The 21,682-nt window shown below is 46.0% G+C and overlaps 1 protein-coding gene across 1 annotated transcript in view; it reads right to left on the reverse strand.

Annotated features, from left to right (window-relative positions):
- Positions 1-1,855: 1,855 nt before the first annotated feature.
- Positions 1,856-21,682, reverse strand: part of LOC136402583 (alpha-defensin 1-like) — a 30,650-nt gene continuing 10,823 nt past the window's right edge. Inside the window, exon 2 of the transcript XR_010750997.1 lies at positions 1,856-2,087. The gene's annotated coding sequence lies outside the window, so the exon portion shown is untranslated. The remainder of the gene's footprint in view (positions 2,088-21,682) is intronic.

Raw genomic sequence — 21,682 nt, forward strand, 5'->3', positions numbered from 1 at the left:
GCAATTAATCCATTCTGGCCTGCAAAAACATGAATATTGTTTTACATGCTTTTAAATAAGAAAGTGCACTTCATAAATAACAAATATACATATATACCTATACATATATATACATATACATATATATACATAATAAGAGAGAATGTAAAGAAATAAACTGGTTTATGAAATGTTAATTATCTTTCAATTTAGGCAAAAATGCTGGCAGAGAAGGAGACTGGTGGAAGGAGAAGGATACTGGCAGAGGGGGAGGAGATTGAGGGAGGGGGAGGAGACTGGCAGAGGGGGAGGGGACTGGTGATGGAGGAAGAGTCTGCAGAAGGGGAGGAGACTGGGGGAGGGGGAGGAGTCTGGCAGAGGGGGAGGAGATTGAGGGAGGGGGAGGAGATTGAGGGAGGGGGAGGAGATTGAGGGAGGGGGAGGAGACTGGGGGAAGGTGAGGAGACTGAGGGAGGGGGAGGAGACTGGGGGAGGGGGAGGAGATTGAGGGAGGGGGAGGAGATTGAGGGAGGGGGAGGAGACTGGCAGAGGGGGAGGGGACTGGTGATGGAGGAGGAGTCTGCAGAAGGGGAGGAGACTGGGGGAGGGGGAGGAGTCTGGTGGAGGGGGAGGAGATTGAGGGAGGGGGAGGAGATTGAGGGAGGGGGAGGAGACTGGGGGAGGGGGAGGAGACTGAGGGAGGGGGAGGAGACTGGGGGAGGGGGAGGAGATTGAGGGAGGGGGAGGAGATTGAGGGAGGGGGAGGAGACTGGGGGAGGGGGAGGAGATTGAGGGAGGGGGAGGAGACTGGGGGAGGGGGACGAGACTGGGGGAGGGGGAGGAGATTGAGGGAGGGGGAGGAGATTGAGGGAGGGGGAGGAGTATGAGGGAGGGGGAGGAGACTGAGGGAGGGGGAGGAGACTGGGGGAGGGGGAGGAGATTGAGGGAGGGGGAGGAGACTGGGGGAGGGGGACGAGACTGGGGGAGGGGGAGGAGATTGAGGGAGGGGGAGGAGATGGGGGAGGGGGAGGAGATTGAGGGAGGGGGAGGAGACTGAGGGAGGGGGAGGAGACTGGGGGAGGGGGAGGAGATTGAGGGAGGGGGAGGAGATTGAGGGAGGGGGAGGAGACTGGGGGAGGGGGAGGAGACTGCCAGAGGAGGTTTTTATTTTATGCTCTATGGCTTAACATAACTTACTCTCTGCACACTTAACTACATTCAAATGCAAAATTGACCTTACAGACTCCTGTAACCTGTGAAACTGAATATTCGACAGCCATCTAGTGGAGGGTGGCGGAAACTGGTGATTCAGATAACCGTTTGTGACTGAAAGCAAAGAATGCCCTGGGTAACTAACTGCTCCTCTCTCAAACTGCTCGCGATTTAATGTGCTCCTGTGTCGAGGTACCACTGTGCTCTAGTTCTGGTGTCATTCTCACTTTTCTCTGCTGGTGGCACCCTGAAGCATTAGGTCACTTGATCTTGTTGATACAGCTAGGAAAATGCACATGTGACTGAAACACCTGCTTATCCTGAGAAAATATACTTATCAATGCTCTCTCTCTTCTTAAAATAAAAGAACATTTAACACAGTCCATTGGAACCGCCTTTCCTGAAGTCAGCAGCACCTTTTGGTTCACTCCAGACACCTTTCTCTTTCAGTTTTATTATGAAAGGATCAAATTTTGTTTTTTAAGCTTGTTTTGATTATGTTCATTTTAGAGGTTTTGTTATTGCCGTTTAAATGATCAAATTGTTCATTACTGGGATGGAAAAGCTGGATAACTCAATGTAGAACATTCAGGACAGAATTCTCCATAGGGGAGAACCAAACACGTAAGAAAAATTGAATTAAAAAAAATAGGGAAACAGTGAGTTTAATGTTTGAAGTTTATTGTGGAGAGAGAAAGCAGAGAAGGGACAGGTACACAGACTAAATGCACTCTCGGGTCCTCAGTGGAATGTCACAGTGCTCTGGGTCTCGGTCCACAAAGCTCAGTGACAGCAAAGATTGTATAGGAGGCCGTTTTTCCTACAGCTCCCAGAGAGACGCTCATTTCTTTTGCATAAACCTTTTCTGCACATGCAGACGGTGACTCTCTGCAGGGCTGTGGAGGGAAGAGGAGGGTCAGGCACAGTGGATCCGGGCACAGGGAGCCGGGGACAGCCTTTATCAGGGACATCCACTCAGAGGAGACGTGTCTACTATGGGAGATCACATCTGCCAGGTCAGGGGAAACGGTCATGTGTCTGTGTAAATCACAAGCACTGCCTGACTGCCTTGGTCACACAGACCCATGACGTCTCTGACCCGAGTCCATCACATTTGTGCTCATTCTCTTCCCCGCCCCCATCCTTCTCTCCCCTCGTGGTGCCTGCTTCTCTCCCCCCTCATCCCACCCCCGACCATGAGCCCAGACTCCATGACCCTCTGACAGTCCCTCTGATGGGGTCAGACCCTGTAGCACGTGGGCAGGTGTCACCTGAAGCCTCTTGAGTGACACGTTCCTCTTCTGTGAAGGAGATGGCTACATCCTGGCCCTGGGCCTCAGGCTGGTCCTGGGCGGGCACCTGGTCAGCTGTCTCCCACAGGGGCTCAGCTTTGGCCTGGAAGGAGGAGCAGGACAGCGAGGAGGGTGAGGGTCCTCATGGATGAGAGTCCCCTGGAGGTGCGTGTCGGTGATAGGGCAGAGTGAGTGGTGGGGAGGGCAGAGCTAGCCTGCACTTATAGTGGGGTGGGCGGGGCTCAGTGACCACAACACAGTGAGGGCAGTGGGGCCTCTGACTGGCCTGGGGCCAGAGCCACTGGGCCTTTCAGCCTCTTTGATGCTCCTGTCCCTGCCAAATCATGGTAGCATGTGTCCATGGACTCAGTGTCCACACTTGTTTTATGTTGATAGTGATGATGAGAACCTGGTGTGTGTTCTGTGTGCCATCTGCTTGGGTACCCTTTGAGGGAAGTTTTTAGGTACAAGGTGGATAGACTACAGGGGTGGAAAGACAGTGACTCAGGTGCAGTGATCCCAGAGGGACACGAGGGAAGGAATTGGTCAGAGTTAAGCTGAAAGACAGGTTTATTACAGGAAGTCAATAGGATTTAAACATATCACATAAACTACTGTCTAATGATATGTGTCCTTTTGGAGACAGAGATAGCACATTGACATTCCTGCAATGTACTTCTGAAATTTCTGATATTTCACAATAAAAAATGAATTAATGTACAAAGGAGAAAAGTCAAAGGAAGCTTAGTGAGACTATCGGTCCCCCTCCCTGCGTCAGCCCTCCACCTGCTCTGTAGGAGCCACCAGCGTCCCCGTGTTCTGAGTGTCCTTCCTCACCTCATGCTTTACCCCGCACACGGTTCCAGCAGCGCACAGGACCAGGTCCCTGTGTGAATGACTTTGTACATCCCAGCGTTTATATGTCACCTTTTAGCAGTCTCCCATTGATAGTTAAATTCTGACAGTTTGGTTATTTCTAAACATTTGCAGTTACAAGCATAACTGCAGTGAGTATCCTTTTACTCACGTCATCTTGCTTATTTCCGACTGTCTTTTAGATAAATGTCTGTAATTAGATGGCCATGTTCAAAAACATGTCTCAGACATTGAACAGACATTGATTTATTGTTCTTTGCAGAAGTCATCTCAGCATCACTCACCAAAATATACGAGCCCAACTGTTGCCCACACACAGGCAAAGGTTTTAAAAGATGCCATGATTCCCCAGTTCTTGTCGGCTATTTGGCTGTGATGTTGCTTTTTAAAACAATACTTAATGTCTCAGAATATTTTGCAGCTTAGAGTGAAGGTTCCTATGGAGACAGAATTAACAGAAATTGCAGGTACAAGGACTAAACACTTCCTAGGTCTTCAGTGCTCTGGGTATCGGTCCACAAGCTCAGTGACAGAGAAGCTTGTACAGATGGTCATTGATCCTACAGCTCCCAGAATGATGCTCAAGAATATTTCAAACATGTCCATCTCAACACATGCAGATGTTTATTCTCTGAACACCTGTGGAGGGAAGAGGGGGATCAGGGACACTGGGGACGGGCACAGGGAGGAGAGGTACCTCTGACCTCATGGAGAACTTGTGAGAGGTGACATGTCTACTCACCGTAGACCAGACCTGTCAGTTTACATGACTTTGTGTAAATCACAGGGACTCTAAGCGACTCTGCATTGGTCATGCAGACTCATGGTTTCTTTGTACTGTCTATGATGTACGTGCTATCAAAATTTACCCAAGTGTCCCCATTCCAGCTTCAAGTCCCATTCCTCCTTGATAAGCTCTGTGTGTTTGACATCAGACTTGATAAGGCTATAAATTTCATATGGACTGTAAATCAGCTGTCTACATAGTAAATGTTGAGCCGAGTCTTTCAAGAACATAAACTCTGCCATGACAAGCATTCAGACCTTCGATTGTGGCCGACAGAGACTCTGTCTGTCTCCAACTTTGTTTGGGCCAGGAGAGCAATGGATGGGGCACCAGGGTCCTGAGGGCTGAGGGGAGGAAGGAAGCTGGCGATTTCCCCTTTATAGGTTTTTGTTTAATTCATCTGTTTTCAGCTCAGAGCCTCGTTGACACCTTAGCCCTGCCCAGGGATCCAAGTCCACAACCCTTCTGGTGCAGCCTTTCTGAAAGTAAACAGTCCACCAACAATGGAGGTGGGGAGAGAGCGGGGTGAGCTGAGGAAAGGAACCCAGGGTCAGACTCCTCCTTGTTCAGACTCTCAGTCCCTTCCACGTGACTTCAGCCTCACTGTCTCCCTGCTCGCTGGTCCCTGTGAAATAATGTGTGACTAGTACAGAGTTTCTCCACACCTGCATCCAGTTTCCCCTATTGTTACCATCCTGTGTGACCATCATATATGTCCCCACATATATGTTTAAAGGTTCAGAGATAGAGTCTGAGAGAGGGATAGATAGGGACAGACAGACAGGAATGGAGAGAGATGAGAAGCATCAATCATCAGTTTTTTGTTGTGACACCTTAGTTGTTCATTGACTGCTTTCTCACATGTGCCTTGACTGTGGACCTTTAGCAGAACAAGTAACCCCTTGCTCGAGCCAGTGACCTTGGGTCCAAGCTGGTGAGCTTTTTGCTCAAACCAAATGAGCCCACACTCAAGCTGGTGACCTCGGGGTCTCGAACCTGGGTCCTTCCACATCCCAGTCTGATGCTCTATCCACGGTGCCACCACCTGGTCAGGCATAATGCAACGTTGATACATCATTATGAACTAAATTCCCCACTTTATTTTGTTTACATTCATTTTCACCCATATTCTTTTTTATTTTTTCTGAAATAACTCCCATCCAGGCTGCCCTGTTACATTTAGTCACAATGTTCCCTTAATCTCTGGGCTCTGTCTCAGGCTTTCCTTGTTTTCAATGACCTTGGCGGCCCTGGCCGGTTGGCTCAGTGGTAGAGCGTCGGCCTGGCATGCAGAAGTCCCGGGTTCGATTCCCGGCCAGGGCACACAGGAGAGGTGTCCATTTGCTTCTCCACCCCTCTCCCTCTCCTTCCTCTCTGTCTCTCTCTTCCCCTCCCGCAGCCAAGGCTCCATTGGAGCAAAGATGGCCCGGGCACTGGGGATGGCTCCTTGGACTCTGCCCCAGGCACTAGAGTGGCTCTGGTCGCAACAGAGCGATGCCCCGGAGGGGCAGAGCATCACCCCCTGGTGGGCAGAGCGTCGCCCCCTGGTGGGTGTGCCGGGTGGATCCCAGTCGGGCGCATGCGGGAGTCTGTCTGACTGTCTCTCCCTGTTTCCAGCTTCAGAAAAATACAAAAAAAAAAAAAAAAGACCTTTGCAATTTTGAGGAATACTGTTGAAAGAGTTTGTAGGATAACCTGTGATTTATGATTGCCTAATGAATATATATATATATATATATATATATATATATATATATATATATATATATAAGTCTGGATGATAGGATTTTGGGAGGAACATCACACAGAAGAAGTGCCCTCCTCACCACATCAAGATGAGAGAACAGTACATGCTGTCAGCATGTCTTATTACTGATGCTGGAACCTTGACCGTCCAGCTGGAGGTGGTATTTCTCCACTGGGCAGGTGTCCTCTTCCCCCATGCATGCTGTCCTCTTTGAAAGGAAGTCATGAGCTCAGATGTAGAGTTATTCTCCACCTCCTTGAAGGGGAGCATCTGTGGACATTATTTCAAGGAGATTTTCCTTTCTTCTATTTGTTGAATCCTTCATGTATTGTCACTATGGACTTACAGATATTTTATACTTTAACTGATCGTGTAATACTACGTCATTTGTTGCACAAATTCTTCCAGCGTTGGACATTGAGGAGCTTTCAGTGGGCTCGGTGTCCCTTTTACTTACTCCCAACAGTTTTGTGCATTCTATGGCTTTTTAGCATCTTAGCAAAATACTTTTGCAAGATGGCCGATCTCTTGGCTGAGGTAGCTACTGCTAAATTCTTCTCTGCAGAGCTACAGTTTCTCTTTAAAATTACTAAGTAATTTGGAGATATTTTGAGATTACTCAGATATTTTATTTCTGCTTTAACAAACATGGCAAATCCTGCCCACAATTATGTGTATGGTGTTCTGATGTTGAATTTGTTTTCCCAACCCATCTGACTCTGCTCACTGCCATTTTGCTGAAATGAAAAGTTGTCCCTTCTGCATTACTCATCTCAATGTGTCCACGTGGTTCTTTCTTTTATCTCTGGGTTACACTTCCGTACTTTTCTGTTTTATAAAGTGCTTTGGCTGCCCTAGCTCGTGACTCAGTATATAGAGCATTGGCCCAGCATATAGCTGTCCTGTGTTTGCTTGCCGGTCAGGACACACAGGCAAGTGGCCATCTACTTCTTCCCTTTTATTTCCCTTTTTTTCTTTTTTTGCTTTCTGCATCCAGTGACTCAATTGATTTGTGGGATCACCCAGGCACTGAGAATAGCTCAGCTGATCTGAGCATTGGCCTTAGGCACTATAAATGCCTCAGTATTCAAGCAGTGGCCCCAGATGGGGTTTCCAGGTGGATCCCAGTTGGAGCACAAGTGGGACTCGGTCTCACTATTTTCTTTCCACTCACCTAAAAAATTGTTTCATATTTGGTCATTGGGGGCTCTTTCAGATTTCTGTTATGAAATTTCATCACAGTATGCTACAGTTTAGGGGAACAATTTCTTACTTTATGGTACTAAAGGATACTTCAGACTCATCTTGCATTTCCTTTTCATTTCCAGATGTCAATCTGTTCTTCAAGAATCCCTACTTCCATTTACTGGAAAACATTTAACAAGTTTTCAAAGTTATTTCAGTTCTCTCTTCCCCACCGCCTTTAGTGTGGTCATATGATTAATCATAACCAAATTTTATTTTAGTCTGCATCCCATTTTTCAACCCACATCAAGTTTAAATTTTTAAAAATTTACATAATCTAATATCCAACCTTTGTGGTATAGTGTTCTAAGGGTTATTGCATGAATCAATCATCCGTTCCTTTTCATTGTTGCATAGTATTTTATTATAGGATAGAATAATATGATAAATTAATAATACCACTGTTAATCACTAATTGAAGGACATCTCTATTTTTTCCCAGGTTTTGGCAATTATGCATAAAGGTGTTATAAACATTTTCATACAGGTTCTTAGTGTGAGTATACACTTTGACTTCCCCGGGTGACTACCCAGGAGGGGGGATAATGAATTGTTTGGTAAGCATGTGTGTCACTTTTACAAGCATAGGTCTAACTTGCCTGATGGTCTTCCAAAGCAGACGTGCCGTATTGCATTCCTAGAGGCAGTGTATGGGAGTTTGATCTGTTAGAAGAAGAACGACACTCAGCAGAAAGCTAAGAACCTGTACCCTGACTATTTCAGACTGGGGGCTACTCCTTTACTGCTGAAGACACCTTTCCCAGTCGTCTAGTCAGCAGGCTTTGGCTTTGCCATTCAAATCTCGTCTGTGCCTTAAACGATTCCGTGAATTCTAAGTAAGTGGTCGTCAAGGACTGAGGCTATTTGGGAAGGCGTCTCTGGAGAGAAGAAGTCATCCCCATGTCTGTGAGTCTTGGCTCTCTGTGAAACAGTGGGCTGGGTTCTGTAATCCCCAAGTTCTGGTTCTTCGGGTGATTTCTGAGAGGGAGCTATAGTAGTCTTCCTGCTCCTTGAGGACCCTGTCTAATTGGTTTCCCCAGCTGTTCAGTAATCAAACGAGAGCCACTGCTATGTACTCAGGAGCCCTCACAGGACATGAAAATGAGAACAAGCTCTCAGCGACTTTTCAACAAATAATCTACAGACAGCACACACACACACACACACACACACACACACACTTATACACAGGACCTCTCAAAGCTCTTCTCCTCGGTCCATCGGTGTATGGACATGGGCAGACAGGTTCCAGGTGGCTCCGAGAACGGCAGTTTCAGTTTCAGACGTGGCAGGTGCAGACACTGAGGCCCAGGAAAAGAGACACCTTGCTGGGTGTCGGGCAGCTACTTAGTGGTGTGAGCAGACACTGGACTGAAATGTCTTTCCCCCAGCCCCCTGTTCAGTGACCTGTCACTCAGGCACACTCTGGGAAAGACCAGACACAGGACCCGTGTGAGTGGTGGCAACATGTTTATTCTGCAGACGTCAGCATTGTCGCATCTTCCTCTCTGCCGGGGACCCTCAGCTGTGTCTACAGTCGACAGCAGTGTCTGTACCGACTCCTGCAGTCCGCGGGCAGGACGGAGCACCCGTGGGTTCTCTGGTGCCTGCAGGCGCCTCCCATAGTTTTACATTCCAGCTTCCTCTTTATTTTTTCATTTCCTGAGCAGGAAGGGGTGGTGGGAAAAATAAAAAACAAACAAAGAGGAAACAAAGGCAAGTTTAAACAAAGCTGCCCATGTTCATCTTGTACAGCCAGACGCTGGCAGTTACTGACCCCGGGACAAAATCAGGCCTGTACCCGCTCGGTGGGACCTGCGAGGGTAGGATAGTTTTCACTTATTTTAAATAGTAAAAAAAAAATAACCCCTAAAACTAGAAAAAGAAAAATGTTGGGTGATTTATGAGAATGATCTGAAATTCAAATGTTAATGTCCATAAGCATTGGCTTTATAGGAGAACAAGTGGGTCCCTTTGTCCCTGTGTTGTTAGTGGTGGAGGTGAGTTTACGTGACAGAGGATTGTGCCCCCAAAGATTAAAATATTAATTACCAGGCCCTTTCCCAAAAAAGCTGCGTGACCTCTGCAGGACAGTGTGTTGTCCTTTACATAAGAAGAAACTTTAGCTCAGACAGCGCCTGCGACGTGGTGGGACCACAAGATGACACGCATTCCTCACGTGTGTGTCATCAAAGCTTCCTAAAAGTGAGTGCCCTCTTCTTTGTCAGAGGGCAGCACCTACCAAGCACGTGGCACCAGGGAGACAGTGGGTGTGGGACTGAGCATTCTGCCCCTGCACACGGCGCCTCCTGCAACCCACGCAGTGAGAGCTGGCTCAGAAATTGTGATCTGCTTCAAGTGCTGCAGCCACGGCTTTGATGAGCACGTGTGAGACAAGCCGCACAGAAAGTGACAGGTCAGGGAGCTTGGCACCAGCAACTCTGACAGCACCGTGGGCGCAGGGAGGGTCTACAGAGAGTGAGGGGGAGACGGACAGGCAACCACGAGGGGACCAAAAATGGGACGTGTTTCTGTCAGAGTTCACGGCTTGTGAAGGCACCGTGTTGTGACGTCAGCATCCTCCACCAGGAGGTAGGAGAGCCGGCTTCTGATTCCTCCTCCTCCACAACCACAGTTTCCCCTGGAAGCCCAGAGGCTCCTAATTTCCCATAAGAAGGCAAGATAAAGGTAATTACTCATTATATATGTGATTCATATATATTGATATAGATATATGAGGATGTGATATTCATATATATCTGTAGTTGATATCATTTAGGTTATATTAATATGAATATGTATTTGTGTACCTCCACACCTACACTGATATCTACATCTATCTATTTATCGATACTTATATTTCTTATGTGTCCATTTCCAGCAGGCTGTTCACCAGGTCCATCCAGCTGTCTATTTTAATGACACAATGTAGGATTTACATGCTGTGTGGATGGGCGGGGCTGGAAGGCTTACTTGGTGAATGAAGTTTGAGCAGAAGGGACATGTCCTGCCGGAGCCCTTCATTAGCAGTGTGGGGCTCCCCGAACGCTGTCCTTCGACCCAAGGACCAGCCACACTCACAGTGCTGGAGGCTCTGTCGGCCGGACCTCAGCAGTTAGCGGGAGCAAAGCGCCGGTGCCCACAGTCAATATGGACGAGCAACAATGACCGCTTTGCTCTTTTATGATTCTGACGTGGCTGTCACCACCGCACAACCTGGCACATGCTGACAGATGCACACGGTTGCAAGGCGTGACATGGGACACACCGTTAAGTTTGAACTTTCAGATAAGCAATGTAAAATCTTAATGTATAAGTATGTTTCAAGGATTGCATGCATCATAGTCATACTAAGAAGCATGCATTGTTTATATTTAATCTAATAAGTACTTTGAATTTTGGGGATTCTTCAATAGTTAATAAAAACTTGGTGTTAGGAGCCAAAGAAACTTAGGATTGAGTGAAAGGCTTTCCTACATATAGTCCTCATGAGTTGGAGCAAGTTACCTCCGTTCTTATTCTCAGGTGTGAGACAGGGCTAAGAACACCTGCCCCGTACCTGTCCATATTGTGATGAGAACAGGTGGGTAGTAGGTTAAAGCTTCTGTGGTGACGTGGGGTTAAGGGGAAGAGGTAGATGTTGTTTGCTATTATTATGTGTCATTCATAAGCTATAACGTGCCCTGTACATGTTATCTGTCAGCATTTCTAGTTACAGGCTTATTATCACCTGGTCGTGAAGGGCAACCTTGGGAAAACCTGTATAATTTCTGTGAGCGTCTCCCTCCTTATTGGTGAAGCGAGTGCGCCGTGCACGCGGGGCTTCTGTCAGGGGCACTCTTCATCACTTCTCATGTATTTCGGGGCATCAGTGGATTGCGAACCCCTTTGGCCCTTTCTGCCTCGGGCTCCAAGGTCACGCCCTGTAATCATCTTACCAGTGGGACCCTCAGCTTACCTGTTACCACCTGCGTAAGACACAAGAGTAGGAGGAAGAGAAGGAATAGTGACTTCATCATGGAAATGAGTGTCTGGGGTCACAGGAGGAACGGGCAGGGCCAGGTGGTGGCTCTTTCTCCAGTGTGCCCCGATGCAGGCAGGTCACCTGGGGACAGAGGTGGAAGCCATCAGCTGGAGAGAAGCAGCACATATTCCTAATGCAGGTGCTCAGTGAGGGCGTGGCTGTGATTGGAGAATGTTTCCTCTATAGACACATGCTCGCAGGTCCAAGCTCCTGCCTGAGTCAAAGGAAGGCCCTCATAGTAACGTCAGCACTTTGTAGCTGACTCTCACTTCTGCTATGGCTTTGAGGTTTGGTGCTTTTTCTGTTTGAGAAAATAAAGCAACTTCAAAACAGAGCAGTTTTTGCAAATCATCCAGTTATTGATTTATCTTCACTGAATGTCAGCTACCTATTTAAGGCTGTGAAGAAATCACCTTTTTAGCAGGCAGATGAGGAGAAATTCTGTAAATGATAATCATCTCTCCCTATTTTAATCTCAGTAAAAACATTTTTGCTACCGGTTTAAAGGAGAGTGGATCCATACTAGTCAACGATATTAATCTGCCAATCTTTTGAATAGATCACACCCAGGAGAGAATCTGGGTACAAGAGTATATTTTTAATACTTTTTTAAAAAGCTAACTTTATTGGGGTGGCATTGGTTCAATGAGGTTCATGGGTTCCAAGTGCACAGCTCTATGACACGTCATCTGTACACTGCACGGTGTGCCACCCAGAGTCGAGTCTCTCTTCCTCACCATACATTTGACCCCCTTGACCTTATTCAAACCCCTCCCACCCCGTTTCCCTCTGGTAACCACCATACTGTTGTCTGTGTCTGTGAGTTTGTCTGTTGTTTTTTGTGTTATATCCCACATGAGTGACATCAGAGGGTTCTTGTCCTTTCCCACCTCACTTATTTCACTTAGTGTGATATACTCAGGATCCAACCATGTGGTCATAAATGACAGTATTTCTTTCAGAGTATGTCCTACACAGGCTGTACACTGCATTATTGTGGTAAAGCACAGAAGAATACGAGGAAAGTACTGAAATGCCTCTTCATGTCAGTTTTACTTTATAATGTTTATATGCATCTCTTTTCTACCAAGCCATGAATTTCTAAAGGAACAAGTCCTGTGACTATCTCACATTCTCAGCACCTTGAACACTGTGCCTGGTGTCAAGAAGATAGTCAAATATATGTTTAAGTGAATAAGTACTAGTATAAGATATACAATTCATGGATGATTGATAAAATGCATGTATGTAAGAGATAAATGAGGGACGAAAAGAAGGAAAACAAAGGAAAAAAAGAAGAAAGAAAGGAAAGAAGGAAGGGAGGGAGAGAGGGAGGGAGGGAGGGAGGAAGGAAGGAAGGAAGGAAGGAAGGAAGGAAGGAAGGAAGGAAGGAAGGAAGGAAGGAAAGAAGGAAAAGAATGGGACATAAGGAACCTGAGTTTCCTACTTCTCTAACAATGGCCACCAATATTGGGGAGTAGAAAGATATAATATAAACGACATGCAGACCTAAAGTAAATCATCTGATTCATGAAGTAAGCAGTGATCTCTGGGGTAAGTTAAAAGAGGCTTTTGTATCTTTTCATCAGTATTTTTATTTTCACTATATAGAGTCACATTTCAATTTAGTGATATTCAACTAAGAATAAAATAAGTGTAGTAATTTGTTTAAATAAGTTACACTTAATTCTACATAGTAGCTGTGAGGGTTTTACACCTTGACCCCAACATTAGTACTTTAATAAATATAATAATAAGAATAATACTAATAAAAGTAATAACAGAAGAGAAAGTATGAATTGAAAGCTTCTGTCTACATTCCTATTTCTTATGCTTATATACTGAAAACAATCATTTTCATTGACTCTCTAGATATAACGCATATATTCCCACCCCTTCTTCTACCACACAGGGTAGAAGAAACACCTACCGTGCAGCTGGTTCCTTCAGTCTCCCAGGCAGTCTGCTGCCTGTCCATTCAGACAGGGACACCTGACAGCAGCTGCCCATTGCTACATAATGAGGGGTCAGGTCAACAATGGACTGATGAGGGCTGAGGGAGGTCATGCAGGATGCATTATGATCCCTTAGAACAGGAGTCATCTTGGAGGAGAGGCAGGAATAGGTCAGACCTGAGAGCCATCAAACCCCCTGAGGGAAGAATGTGAGGCAGTGGGGACTGTGTAGACACTCATTCCAAAAGGTTTTGCTAAAAAAACAACAAACAAACAAACAACAACCCAAAAAGGCAAAATAAAGACAAGAAGCGAAGGCTGATTAATGATGTAGAGTCAGAGAAGAGGTGTTTAGTTTTTATCGAGAGCAGGTGCAAGTCTTGTCCGTGAGTCAGTAAAGGAGGGAGCCAGGACTCAGTGGAAGGTGGCCCTTAGGCTGCAGCATGAGCTCATTTGTTCATGATTCACATCGAAAAGCCGTCCCCTCGGCCCTGGCCGGTTGGCTCAGTGGTAGAGCGTCGGCCTGGCGTATGGAAGTCCTGGGTTTGAATCCTGGCCAGGGCACACAGGAGAGGCGCCCATCTGCTTCTCCACCCCTCCCCCTCTCCTTCCTGTCTCTTTCTTCCCCTCCCGCAGCTGAGGCTCCATTGGAGCAAAAGATGGCCTGGGTGCTGGGGATGGCTCCTTGGCCTCTGCCCCAGGTGCTAGAGTAGCTCTGGTCACTACAGAGCGACGCCCCGGATGGGCAGAGCATCGCCCCCTGGTGGGCGTGCCGGGTGGATCCCGGTTGGGCGCATGCAGGAGTCTGTCTGACTGCCTCCCCATTTCCAGCTTCAGAAAAATACAAAAAAAAAAAAAAAAGGAAAGAAAAGCCGTCCCCTCCTTGTGACTGAACTCAGGAGAGCATGTCTCCCAGACAAGGGTCAGTGTAAGGTACTCAGGCAGGTGATGCCAACAGAACATGACCAGATATTTTATATAGTAAATGTGAGAGATTAGAAAAAAATAAAATCCCCATGAAGAAGATGATAAAAGTAAAATAAATGACAGAGCCAAATTATAATTAAAATCACATAACTGTTAAGTGATAATAAAATAAACTAAAAATAAAGACAATGTGGTATATGATGTGTGAAGTATGAGATATAATAATAAATATAACCTGTGAGATGGATGTCACTCACTCATGGGATAGAAAAGTAAGAGCTAATGAGACAAAAACTCATAGACACAGAACAATATGGCGGTGACTAGAAGGAATGGGAGTTTGGAGCGTTACTGAAAGTAAACGGGTCAAATATACGGCGAAGGAAGGAGACTTGATTTTGGATGATGGGCACACAATACAATAGACAGATGATGTATTATAGAATTGTGCACCTGAAACCTCAATAATTTTAAATAACCAGTGTCACCCCAATATATTTAAATAAACATTTAAAAAAATAAATAAAACCAGTGAGACGGAAAGGTAAGTGCACAACAGAATGAGTTGGTTGTTAACAAAAAGGAATTCAGAACTGAAAGGATCATGAAAAAAAAAACATTAAAGTAGTAGCAGAATAAAAATTTTTGGAAGAGAAGGGAAAGGTTGGATGCTGGGAAAGAGATAACATGCTACAATTTTGCTTGGATTTCTGCTCTAAGGAAACTATTGAAGATTTGAGAACATGCATGCTAGAAAATAAGACCTGTAAGATCTTTTTCAAGAGACAACAGAATTTTCCGTGTGAATAAAGGAAGAGACTGGTGAGGACATGACCCATGGGACAGACAGGAACAGAATTCAATGGTGTGACTCACTCCCATTCAGTTGTGTGGGGAGACACAGTGGGGCATAAGTCTTCATAGAACACACATGGTGCCCCCTCTCCCCAGCCTGAGGGGTGACCTGAGCCCAGTACACCCCAAGTGCAATCATGAAATGGGAGATTTCACATGACACTGAGCCCAGGACCCTCTGAGGCAGAGGAAGCTGGCAGATGCATCATGGGTGGTCATTTGATTAAATAAATTTTCAGTGCACAATATTGCAGAGTGCCATTTGTCCCGGTTATGGGATTTTAGGGCCCCCTTCAGTGTCACACCAGCAAGGGTACCTCCCCTCATCCTCTTCTTGGCTCCGAGATTGAAAGAGTCTATCTGGATAAACACATGCTCGTTGAAACAATCTCTGACTTCTCCCTTCAATTGGGAGGCTCTGGGACCCTCAGGGGAGATTTCGGAGCTAAAGTGCATCTACCCAGAGGGGAACCCTATGTGTGTTGAGTGAGGGTCTCATGTAGAGAAACAGAGCCCTGCTGACTTGGACAGGGCACCCCACAGAGCTCTGGGTTGAAGTCCCAGAGCCTCCCAGGAAAGAGACAGCAGGCGGGGTCAGCATCGGCACGCCCCCTGCCGGCCATGTTTTCCTCCTTCTGGTGGTCAGTGCCCTCCTCCTGTGTCCATGCTACACTGTCCTGCTTACTTGTCCTTTCACAAAGGGCTGCTCTGTACACCTCTGACTTGGCTCCACCACGTCCACTGGAGGGAGTCACTTCGTCCTGCTCAGCTGTGCCACCCAGAGGGTAACCATTGACGAGGCCGTGTTTCCCCTCACAGACCAGTTCATAAAGGAACGGGACCAAGTCCGCTCCCGTAGAGGTTTTATGGGCCAGACGGAGAATTAGCAGGTGACCACGTGTTAACCAGGCAGGACAGAGTGAGAAGCGTGACGCTAAAGGGAGTGAGGACTTGGGCGGAGCAGAGGAGGGAGGGGTCCCGCCCTTCCTGTGGGGACCAGTGGTGGTGTCCCCGAGGGGGAGGAGCTCCTGTGGGGAGCAGGTGAATGAGGCCCCGTGGGAGGGGTGTTGTGGGCAGGCCAGGGGACGCAGGTCAGGAAGACAGAGGAGCGCAGTGCTGTCATAGGAGAGCAGGGGAGCCTTCAGGGGGCAGAGGGGACTCAGAGGGAACCATTACCCTGGAAAGCACAGGGCGGTCCCCGCATGGTGTCCCTGAAGGTTAGTCGGGGAGTGTGAAAGGGGTCCTCAAAGATTTGGGGGAGCGACCTGTATGGTCAGTTGCCGCACAGTAACTACAATGACCAGAGAGCCAGATTGTTGGTTTTGAACCAAGCAGTTTAATTCGAGTTACATTTTATGTCTTTGCGGAGGTCACGTCTCTGCCTCCTCATGGTGACAGAACCCTTTGCTGGTGCATGGCTGTTATCTGCAGCATATCAGTCCTGGCACGAGGCAGCTGCCTATCCTTCTCCTGCGTCCAAAGCAACGGTGGGCAAAGCACTGGCCTCCTTTTTTCTGGCAGGACTGAGCAAGACCTACAGAGAAAACAGGAGAAGATAGAAATGAGTCAGAAATCAGAGCCCCGTGGCAGAAGGACGCACCGGGTCAGTGTCCTCTTGACACCCCCCCAAGGCCGCGGGTGTTCTGTGACAATGATAACAGATGAGTGTGTAATATGAGGATCCAGATTTTGGACAGAGACTAGAACGGCTGAGGTTCGAGAGGATCCATATGTCTCTAGAACCAGCACATTAAAGGGTCTGAGCCGTGGGGAGTGACAGGCTGGTCGAGGGTCCCTGCCACTTCAGGTCCTCCGAGTGATAGACAGTCCCCAGGAAGCCCTGCTGAGTCAGGGACACACGTGGGCCAGTGGGCTCTGTATTAGACTACAGCCATTTCACCAAGCCCTAAACCAAGAGGAGCCTGGTCAGCGCATGTCCTCGACACCTTCACGCTGAGAAGCCAAAGGCACAGTGGTGTCCCCCACACAGTGTTCCCAAGTCCAGGCTGCCTGGCTGTTTGTTCTCCAAAGTTTTCTAGGTCACGGGAAACCTCACCTTTAGTTTAAAGAGTCAATAAGTGACACTGTGCACTTCTGTTTTCAAACCAAATCAGATGTTTCTATAGGTAAGAAAAGCCACGTGACCGGGGCGTCCTGTGTGAGCAGCCCCTCATCTCAAAGGACGGTGAGCAGGTGGCATTTACCGGCTTGTGGGTTTCTTCAGGGGGCTCAGGAAAGGCTGGGAATTCCCGGACCTGGCCTGACTCTCATCCGTGGTGAGGGACAGAAAGCTTGGTTGTCCTGAGCGCTTCAGACAGTCTATCTGGTCTAAAGGTGTGTGTAGACGACAGAAGAGAGCAGGAGAGAGAGAGGAGGAGAGAGGGAGAGACAGAGAGAAGGAGAGACAGAGAAGAAGGGTGGAGAGCTGGGGGCACAGAGGGAGACTATCCTGTCTGGTCCACCTGTCTGTCCCAGGTGTCAGCCCCTCTTACCTGGAACAGCGAACAGGAACACGAGGAACAAAGCAAACAGGAGCTGGTAGATCCTCATGGTGAAGCCGGTGAGCTGCACAGCTGAGTGGACAGCGAGCTCCGCTTCACTCCTTATGAAAGATCCTGCTTCCCGTAGGGTTCAGTGTGGGCTGCACCTCTGGTGACTTCACAGTAATTAAATTGTCTGTCTCTCTTTGTGCCATGACAAAGGCCCTGGGGCAACAAGTGCACTGAGTCATTCTAATGCAAATCAAGATAGGGAAACCCCAGGGCACCTGTCCCCTTCCTTGGGACCAGCCACATCTCCCTGTTCTGCTGGGCTCACATGTGGTGTGGACAGGACGCAGGCTGGGTTGTTTCCCTGTGAGAACAGACTTCCTGGAACTCACCTGCCGCCTGTCAACTCACCTGTCAACTCACGTGACACTTTGAACAAACCCACACTGTGTTTCCTGAGCACATGGGGACGGTCTCAGCCATGCTGGGAGCCAGCCCTGTCTCATCGCAAGGAACAAGGGACACAGTGGGCCTGACCTGACCCCCCGAGGTTCCCGTGGATGGTGACATTCACGTGGAATCTGCAGTGGTGGGATTCAAATACGTTCCAAACTGGTTCTCTGCCCTAATTGACTGTTTTAAGTGTTAAAAAAGATATGCCAAAAGGTAGTTTATTATTTCATGCATTTCATAGTTACATAAAAACAATAAAAGAGGTTTACAAAATCAGATTTTGTTATAAGAAAGTGCTCTTTTATAACTGACAAAAAACGGTAAAATAGTGTTTTAAGATTTTTTTATATTGCTACATTTTTTATTATTATTCATTGAGAAGAGGAGAGGCAGACAGATTTATTCTTGAATATTTCTTGACCAGGATTCACCCAGCAAGCCAACTGCTGGGTCCATCGGGAAAGTTCCTTTTTTGCTCAGTAACCGAGCTCTTCTTAGCACCTGAGGCAGAAGCCATGGAGCCATCCTCAGTGCCTGAGGCCAACTTGCTCCAACTGAGCCAGGGTCAACTGTATATGTATTGGTGAGGAAATCATAGAAATCTAAGATAGTTACTCATTATTTTACAAAAGTTTTAAAATCTTATTTCTCTAATTATATGGCTTAATTATGAATTTTATTTGAACTAGAAGATTCATTGCAAAGAAAATAATTTGCTTGAACTTTGTATGGTTGAGTGGATATACATCTAAACATAATATATTATTTATGTATCTACCAGTAATATGTATGAGTATTACATACATAGTGGGGAGGGATAGAGATAGATATAAAGATAGAGATAAAGATAGATATAGAGATAGAGATAGACAGAAGGAAAGAGAGAGACAGGAGCAAGGTGAGGAGGAGTGGAGAAGCCCACGGGGACGTCTCAGGTCTGCACTGACGGGAACTGAACCCGGGACATGCACATGGGAGGCCAATGTTGCACTGCTGAGAAAACTGGCCAGGGCTCCACATTGCTTTTTCGTTGCTATCCTCACTTGCAATTCTCTTCACTTTTATTCGAGCATCATTGGCTGTGTGATTTATCCTCATCCATCTCTTTCCTGTACGAGTAGGATCCCATTCCTTTAGAGCAGGGGTCCCCAAACTTTTTACACAGGGTGCCAGTTCACTGTCCCTCAGACCATTGGAGGGCCAGACTAAAAAAAAAAAACTATGAACAAATCACTATGCACACTGCACATATCTTATTTTAAAGTAAAAAAAACAAAATGGGAATGAATACAATATTTAAAATAAAGAACAAGTAAATTTAAATCAACAAACTGACCAGTATTTCAATGGGAACTATGCTCCTTTCACTGACCACCAGTGAAAGAGGTGCCCTTTCAGGAAGTGTGGCGGGGGCCGGATAAATGGCCTCAGGGGGCTGCATGTGGCCCGCGGGCCGTAGTTTGGGGACCCCTGCCTTAGAGGCAGGCTGAGTAGGCTAATAGTCACTGTGTTTGATATATTAGAAACAGTTAGGTGACTTCATTCTCTGAATATATTATTTTCCTCTTTAAAAAACATCTTTCTGCCAATATTTTTGACAATAATTTTAGCTCTTTAAACACTTTCAGGAACTGCAGAGTTTTGGGAATTTTGTAAAATGTTTTCTATGAATTCTGGATAACTATTCATATCAATATGGTAAATAGAAATGTCATTAAGGATGAGCAATTATTCTTCAGCTGCTTTCTATGGAACTAGTACATCTTCGATATTCCAGTAATCTGTGCAGTTGTGCAGATGAACACTAAAATAAAATAAGGAATTTAATTTGTGATTTCCACATTGGGCGGCTGCCTGGGCACTGACCTTAGATAGAATCCTGATTACAAAGTGTCATATTAACAAATGGTTTACCAAACTCAACAAAAAATTAGGTATTGGTTCGCAAATAGAATTATTTTAGGAAATTACTATTTGCCAGGCTTAGAATCTACTGCGGAAGGCATAGTGTCCAAGTGTTCAGTCTGTGCCCAAGTAAATACTAAGCAATGTAAGGATATTAAGAAATAGGGAAAGAGGAACTTTCCCAGGTGAACATTTAGAAATAGATTTTACTAAAATAAAGCCACTGGCACAGGAATACAAGAACCTCTTAGTTTTTCTTGACACCTTTTCAGGATAGGTAGAAGCTTTCTCTACTATAAATGAGACTATAGTAATAGTTGTTAAGAAATTCCTTTATGAAATGATTCCCAGATTTAGCTTGCCCATTAATATTAAGTCTAACAATGGGTCTGTGTTTATATCTGAGGTCTTACAGCTAGTAGGAAAGGCACTTAATATTATTGAATAATTAGAAATAACATTGTGCTCACAGGCCTCAGAGTTCAGGAATATTAAACAGAACTCTGAAAGGAGTCCTGACCAAATTCTTCCTAAAAACTAGTGAAAACTGGACTAGCTTACCCCCACCCCCAGTTCTCTTAAAAGCTAAATGCACCCAAAATTCACCCCGTATAGAATTGTATTAGGCAGGGCAACACCCTTTCTTCCTAAGTTCCCTTAGTGACCCCCACGAAGATGGTGCAAACAGATCCCATCAATCCCTGTAAGTGGACCCTGAGAAGGACCAGATGCCCTGCTCCAGCCACAAACTGGAAGCTGGCTACTCTACATGTGACAGAAGCTTGAGGAACCTCACCGTGGGAATCCTTATAATTGAACTTTGGGAAGGGAGGGACACTAAAGTCAGGGAGAGGCCAGAGCAGGTCATCTTAAGGTCTGATACGTGTTCTGCTGTAGGTCATACAGAAAGGAAATATAAGGTCTACTGGAAAGTTCTGTCCATTTCTATCACAACAAGTTTTGACACGTAAGCACATGTTTATTTGGCGCATATGTGCCTCTCTATTTTTATCACTTAATGCAGGGGTCCCCAAACTTTTTACACAGGGGCCAGTTCACTGTCCCTCAGACTGTTGGAGGGCCATACTATAAAAAAAAACTATGAACAAATCCCTATGCACACTGCACATATCTTATTTTAAAATAAAAAATCAAAACGGGAACAAATACAATATTTAAAATAAAGAACAAGTAAATTTAAATCAACAAACTGACCAGTATTTCAATGGGAACTATGCTTCTCTCAATGACCACCAATGAAAGAGGTGCCCCTTCCAGAAGTGCAGCGGGGGCCGGATAAATGGCCTCAGGGGGCCACATGTGGCCCGCGGGCCATAGTTTGGGGACCCCTGACTTAATGTATACAAACTGACGTAGCAAATTAACTAAAACAAAGTTTAGAAAAGAGGCCGGCGATGTTCAACAGGAAGAACATCATACTGCATCATGATAATGCCAGGCCACATGCTGCTTTGGGGACTCGTCAAAAAATTCCCAGAACTAGGCTGGGAAATTCTGTCGCATCCACCATATTCCCCGGACTTAGCACCCTCTGACTATCACTTGTTTTTGTCCTTTCAAAATTTTTTGAATGGCAAAAAACTCAAAAATGAAAAAGATATCAAACAAGCACTGGTTTATTTTTTTGCATCAAAAGATAAAACATTTTTCAAAAATGGGATATACAAATTGCCCTCACACTGGCAAGAAATCATTAGCAATAATGGCAATTATATTATTTAATAAAGTTTATTGATGGCAAGAAAAATTTGTATTTTGTTTTATTCCAAAAATGGACAGAACTTTCCGGTAGAACTTTTATAAGTCCCTTCACTAGGAGGGAAGCTACAAGGTAAATAAAAAATATGTGTGTGTGCTTATAGCTACCTCTATAAAGTAACCTATAAATATTAGCTACTTAGGGGGAGGGCACCTC

The sequence above is a fragment of the Saccopteryx leptura genome, chromosome 4 (assembly GCF_036850995.1).
Source record: "Saccopteryx leptura isolate mSacLep1 chromosome 4, mSacLep1_pri_phased_curated, whole genome shotgun sequence".
In the NCBI taxonomy this organism is placed as follows: Eukaryota; Metazoa; Chordata; class Mammalia; order Chiroptera; family Emballonuridae; genus Saccopteryx; species Saccopteryx leptura.